Source organism: Pleuronectes platessa, chromosome 20 (genome assembly GCF_947347685.1).
Source record: "Pleuronectes platessa chromosome 20, fPlePla1.1, whole genome shotgun sequence".
Classification (NCBI taxonomy): domain Eukaryota; kingdom Metazoa; phylum Chordata; class Actinopteri; order Pleuronectiformes; family Pleuronectidae; genus Pleuronectes; species Pleuronectes platessa.
Genome location: NC_070645.1, coordinates 9,681,634 through 9,688,504, shown reverse-complemented (window position 1 = coordinate 9,688,504; position 6,871 = coordinate 9,681,634).

Here is a 6,871-nt window from a genome sequence, read left to right as displayed (position 1 = left end):
AGAGTTAAAAGGTTCTGTGTGCAGCCTGATTATAGTTTTGAGATTTTGAGGTTCAGAGTTATTAAACCCCAGATAGATATGGTTGACATGTATTCTTGTTTTTTCTTTTTGAATAGGCTCTTAATAAACCAGTAGTAAGAAGTAAAACTGACACCTTTTCAGTTGGTTGAATATTGGTCTGTTTAATAAGAACTGGAAATCTGTTCCACATCGCATTGCATTGTCTCATGTTATCATCTACTAAATAATTAGTAGTTGCTGGATATGCATCTTTAATATATTGCTGTTGGCAATGCATCAAGACGTGTATCACATTGGCCTTAGTTGATCATCATTAGCGAGCAGCTGCTGTTATCCATTCATGCACTGTATCGATCTTCCTTTGAGGGTTATGGGGTGAGTTGGAACCTATCACAGCTGATGCTGGGTAGAAGGCGGGGTCAATGTACAAGACAAACAACAGTTTCGGTCAGTATTTTGATATTTTCTCCAGTTAACCTCACGCCTTTGGATCTCGAGAGCACCTGGAGAAAACCCACACGGACAAGGGAAGAACATGCAAACTCTACCCTGGGAGAACCTGGCCAAAGCCGGGATTCAAACCTTGTTGCAGAAAGGGGGCAATGCTAAACACTGCCCTAAGAAATTATGTGTTTCCAGTCGTGTCATTGCTATAAACAGTATTGCGCTACCATGATATGTTCCGGTGATAAAGGTTTTCAATCCCTTCTCTCCCAAAGTTTCTTCAATTGCACTTATTGTAACTTCATACGGACATATGGTTCTACTCTCCCGTAACGTAGATTAACAGCAAATGAATGGAGCCCTAATTCAGAAAAAAACATCAACTATTATCTCAAGGCGACATCATCTGTGGTTTTACCGATTGAAATTTGGTTAAATCTTGGTCGGCGCAACTGATGGTGATTGGTTTTCACAAGACGGATCAGCACGACCAACCGGCCACAGAGGGCGCCAGCTGCTTTTAGCACGGTAACAATGTATCCAACTCTCACAAACTTGAAAAACATCCACTTAGCAGCCATTTATCACAGCGTCATTACCTGTGGTTTTATTTAAATGGAAGGTTTTCTGCTTTCGAAACGTCTAATTTCAGCTCCTTTAACCTCAGACACGGAGCAGTTACTTTAAAAGTGAGTTGACAGGCTCTCTTGGTCCTTCACAGCTGTAACCCTATTGTAGCAAGTTAATGATAGCCAAGCCAGAACATGTCCTTTTTTCAAATTATACTGAATTTAACGCAACTAAAAAAACTGAATACTTTCACCTAGTCATTTGTGTCTCTTAAAGTCTGGTGTAACCTGATAATCACGACTACAGAAAGTTTCTTCGAACATCTTTCACGTCTGCACTACAGCAGGTGCCAAACCAAACAGAGCGATCGGCCTTCGGGTGGAGGCGCCTGGTTCACGCCCGAGTGGGGCCCAAGTCCTGCTGAAGTGTCCCTGAGCAAGACTTGTTATCTCCGCCAGCTCCACAGACCTTGCAGTGTGTTGCTGACCCTGCATTCGGCCCCATTGTGAGGAAGTGGGCAACCAAAAAAAAGGCGAGTTCCCAATGGGAGACACAGAGGAGACAGAGGATGGTCATGCCACTGTCAGCTGGAACAGACAGGGATGAACGATGGTGGTCTGATCAATATTTTACACACCAGCTTTCTTCTAGAGCTCAGAGGCAGAGATCCACGTCTCTGTGTGCCACACAGAGACAAAGAGCAAAAGGAAAAGAAACACAAGAAAACATTTTTACAGAGGAAATAACATCAAATAGGATTTCTGAATAGTCTGAAGTGTGTTAATGACGATGAAGAAAATTATTCATCTCGCATCTGATTACATTTGGCCTCACTTTCACTCTCTGTCCCTCGTTGTACCAACAGTATGCAGAATTTCATTAAAGTAGGAGCTTGGACGTCAATTTAGCAAAATTTCTCACTGCTTCATCACTCACCAGCTGCTCCTTAGTGTTTATTACTGTAAAACTTCATCTGGATATGACAATACTGACTGAATATTATAGTATTTGTATGTGTTTGGATCCAAAGTCAAATAAATGTTAAATGTTGAACAGAAAAACTAAACGAGAATGAGCTGAAAGATGCTAAAATGCTCGATAGAGCTGAGGGGAACTGGATCGTCAAATGATTATTTTCTGTGAGTCTGTTTTCATGACCAGATTCTTTTACATCATAAAATTAATTTGAGAAATCTTTATTCATCCGTCTCGGAGGTAATGTCGCACCCATGTACATTTGTTTGTTATTTGTTTATTTTGTTTGCAGGATCACAGACTGAACGGATTTCTACGAAACTTGTTGGAAGGATGTATCATGGGTCAAGAATGAACTCAAGACAATTTGGCACCGATCTGGACAAAGGGGCCAATGCAGGAACTTTGTACCACCTCCTTTAGCATTGCTAAATAAGCGTTACATTTCCTTATTGATTTCCCAGAGAATAATTCATGGATCTTGATGAAAAATATCAGCCATGTTTAAAAGAGTGATATTTATGAATGTGTGCAATTTGATGTGGGTCCAAATAAAAATCCTGATCTAGCAGATTTATATGCGGTTTCATTGGGCAGTAGACTTTTATCAGCTGCTGTACGCCACCAAATTTCTGGATCCGCCCCAAAATTTGTTTATTACTATCTTTAACATTGCAAGATAGGGACCTTTACAGAGGAATCCCCTTTGCTGAGTGCCACTATACTGTAAGTATAATGAATGACAAATAAATGACAATTAATCACAGCAGACAAATCGGCATAAAAAATATGGAGTCTGCACAAAACTGCTTGGGAACATGTAACAGCCTTCTCTGTTTGTTTCCCCTTTACCTACTTCTCCATACGACCACATCTCATCCGGTGGTGAAGGAGGAGAAGGAGGGGGGGGGGGTGCAGTGTGACTGTGGATGAGAGGAGATCTAAGGACCCAGGGCTGGACAAGACATCGGAGGGATGCATGCGGTGTCTGTGGAGCTGGCCTTCGCTGCTCCGCGCTGTCCATCACGGCTCTATATAAGGCCGAGGAGGAGGGAGGGAGGGGGGGGGGGGGCGGGTGGCAGGGAGGAAAAAGGGGATGATAGACAGAGAAACATCATCTCTTGAACTTATAGCTGTAGCCTTTTTCTCCCTCCTCGCCTTATGTTTGACTCGCATCTTACAGTCACTGACATTAACATTAACCTGCATGAAAAATACAGCTATTACTTTATTGAACCAGAATTTTCTCATTTATATAAAACAAGTGGGGAAGTATTAACACATTCACCTTTTTTGTTGTTGAAGTATTTTATCCAGATTTGTTAGGATCTGCACCAAATCGTACGCACACTTATAAATATCAGTACACTAAACATTCCTGATTTAACACATCAATATCCATGAATTATTGAACACAGAGGAATCTTCTTGATCACTCTCCCAATTTCAAGTAAAGTAAAAAATAAAACTTCTTCAAAATGTCACGGAAATGGGTTGTGCAGTTATCGTGTAATCCTGCTAACTGCCAGACTAAACGCAGACGAAAACAGAACCGAGGAGGATTTCCCCGGGATCAGATCTTCACAGTCTGGTGAAGTGTGCAGGTGACTCCTGTGTTATCCACTGCTGAAGGAGAATGTGCTGCAAAATGAACAATGAAAAGCCTCTTTCCTGTTCTTCAAGGAGTGGCAGGCAATAGCAGCTTTGCAGCGGCTTTGAAAGCTCAATTTGAATAATAAGATGAAAAAGGCTCCTGTATGGTTGGCATTCCTAGTATCCAAGCACTAAAGAGATGGAGTGAAGGAAACTTAAATGTGCCTGTGACGGTGAGACCATTTAAACCCACTCTTCTTTGCAGGAAACAGACACCTTGTATGTGTGTTTCCTACGAGTGAGGTGTAGGGATTTCTTTCGGTCAGGTTAAAAACATGCAAACACACGTGTGGAGCAGAAACCCATCAGTGCTGAGAAGAATCTCATTAAAACTCAAGGCTAAAAACCAAGGAAATTAAGCAGCTTGTCCTCCATTTGCTCTATTTGGATTCATCTCGCAGGAGATAGCGATCAGCTCAGTGATTCAGGTACGGGTTTTTTTTTCTCCCCTTTTCACCTTTTATTTATTTATATGTAGTTTTAAATACCACCCACGTCTGCTCCACATTCCTCTTGTCTCCTCATTCTTTAAGATCTCGGCACTGCAGCACCGGAGCTGAGAGTCTTTTACCTTTTGTGATTTTCAGATCCAAAAGCCTTACAAGCTGCATATTTACTGCTCTAAATGTGGGTTTATAGACGTTTCAGCCCTGACAGATCTATTGATATATATACAGAAAATGTCTATATATTGGTGATTTCTCGATTTCTAGAATTTAAAAAAAACACAATGCAATGATGGGAATTTGCTGCCACAGGTTGTGATTTGCTTAAAATAGAGAATCTAAATCTTTATTTCGTCGCATGAATTGGCCATTACAGTGTTTTGTCTATTCATGAGTTTGTACTGCATTAAAAACAACATCAGAGCCTTTTAATAGAATCTAGGATCATGTATTGGTTAAAGATTGAGTGATCAGGCACAACAACACATGTACAAAGGGTTGAAACTGTTGAGAAAGTTTTATTAAAAACTAGAATGGCACTCATTAGATGGTTTCCCTCTACTAAGGCCCAACAGTCCCATTATAAACCCCATTTAAATTCATTAGATAATTGGCAAATGGTCTGTATTTAAACAGCGCTTGTGTGGTTTAAATGACCACTCAAAGTACTTTACAGTACAGTTTACCGTTTGCCTCATACACTGCCAGCTGGGGTTCAGTAGACTTGATCAAACTGCTGACCATCTGGTTGGTAGACGACACGCTCAACCTCCCGAGCCACAGCCACCTAGATACAGGTTTTTATTTGGATCAGCAGCAACTTAACAAACCTGCCAGATTTTTGTATTATCGAGGTTCATTCATTATTCTCTTAATGTTAAGTAGATGGAGAAAAGATTCCTGGATCAGGGGGCGGCCCTGATCTGGATCCACACCTAAATCAAATGGGTTCTTTCCTGACCCGTACCACAGTCTCCCACCCAGTTTGGTGGTTATCCCTCCTGTAGTTTTTGCGTTATCTTTACTAGTAGAAACATGACCTCCAGGGCCAAGGTATAGTAATCACGATCATAATCAAACCTGACAGTTACATACAGTCTGGTTTGATTCATGTAAAAAAAACTCACAGGAACCAGGGATAATGAATAAACTTGTGTGAATCTGAAGCCTGAGCTTTCTTGGATCAACGTTGTGCCTCTGATGCCGAAGAAGAGAAACCTCTGTGGAGGCTCCAGATGAGTCGGCGGCGGAGCTTCCCAAAGGCCTCCCCCATGCCGACAGCCTCACTCTGAACTGCGAGAAATACGTGTACAAAACAGGAGAGACAAGCACTCATTTTAAATTTGACCTAACTGTGAATCAGGTGAAGGGTTCGTGACTCGTGTTCACACTCTTCGGCTTTGGAGGAGGAAAAAGGAAAAGAGATAGAGATGTCGATAACCAGCTTTATTTTTCAGAGGAGCCTGTGATATTATGTGATCTCCTGGAACGTAAATGCATCTAGTGGTTTTATTTGACTCTGTGAAACGGAGGGAACTTATTCACAGAGCAGGAGCAGAGCAAAAATAATTTGCTGAACAAGGACATCTATGGGTCATGTGGGATAATACAAGAATCATGACTCGGATGTAACCTTCCTCTGCTCGATTTAAAATACGGTAAAACGAAACACAATAATATAATATTTTGTAAGAGTTTGCACATTTGCCAAGTTATAATGATTTTAATTGTATTCACCTTTCTGATTCTGATGGTTTAATAGAGCAAACACAAACTGTACCTGTCAGGAAAAAAGCTGCATAAAAAAACAACACAATTTCCCATTACATACATATAGGTCACGTCCTGCTGTCCCTTCCACTCACGTCCTTGTGGCTCACAGCTCGTACGATAGAAATGATTCACATGCTCCAGTATAATCTCACACAGAGTGGAGGGAGCCAGGATATCGAACATTAACCTTACTTAAGCCGCTGTTTTTCCTCCAGGGGATTTGGAAGGATTTTTTGGGGGGGACTTAACATTGAATGGCACACTTCAGTGGGAGGAGCGGACACACATGGGCTAATGCTATTTAATCGAAGTGACACACACACACAGAAAAACGCTTTTTGATGTCTTTCATGGATCTAAGTTGCATAAACGTGGCATGAATGTAATTGTGCGCCTCATTCAGGGTCTGGCACAGCAGACGTCTAAAAATCAATTATGACTGTGCTTCTTCTTTTTTTTTCGCGTGGGCGCCTGTGTTTATCTTTTTGTTTTTTCTACCTCGAAATTACATCACGCAGCACAAAGACCACTTCACGTCTCTCGAGGCTCTCACTCAAACAGGAAACGCCGAGTCGCCCTTTTCAACACTCATTTTCCTCATCATGCTCAATCAGTAAAAAAAACCTTTTGTGGGATCGAGAGGCTGCCTTGACCTTTGAGACCCGTGCAAGAGAGAGACGAGGGGTTTCTAAAGATAACAAAGTTAAATCTTGTGTAAAAGACAATCTGCTGGTGGGAAACAGAAGTAAAATGTCCTTATTTCTAAGTGCTGAGTCATGGCTGTCAAAAATAAAATAAAAAAGGCACTTTTTTCATTCCATTTTTGCACAGTTATTTACTGACTCACAACTAAAGAGCTCTGCAAGGAGCAAACTGTGTTTCCTATCAGATCCTCACTCAAAAGCATTTTCTCCTCATTTGCAAGCAGACGTTAAACAAACTCCGAAGTCTTTAGAGCACTTGACAGTTTGTGAGATGAATAAATAAAG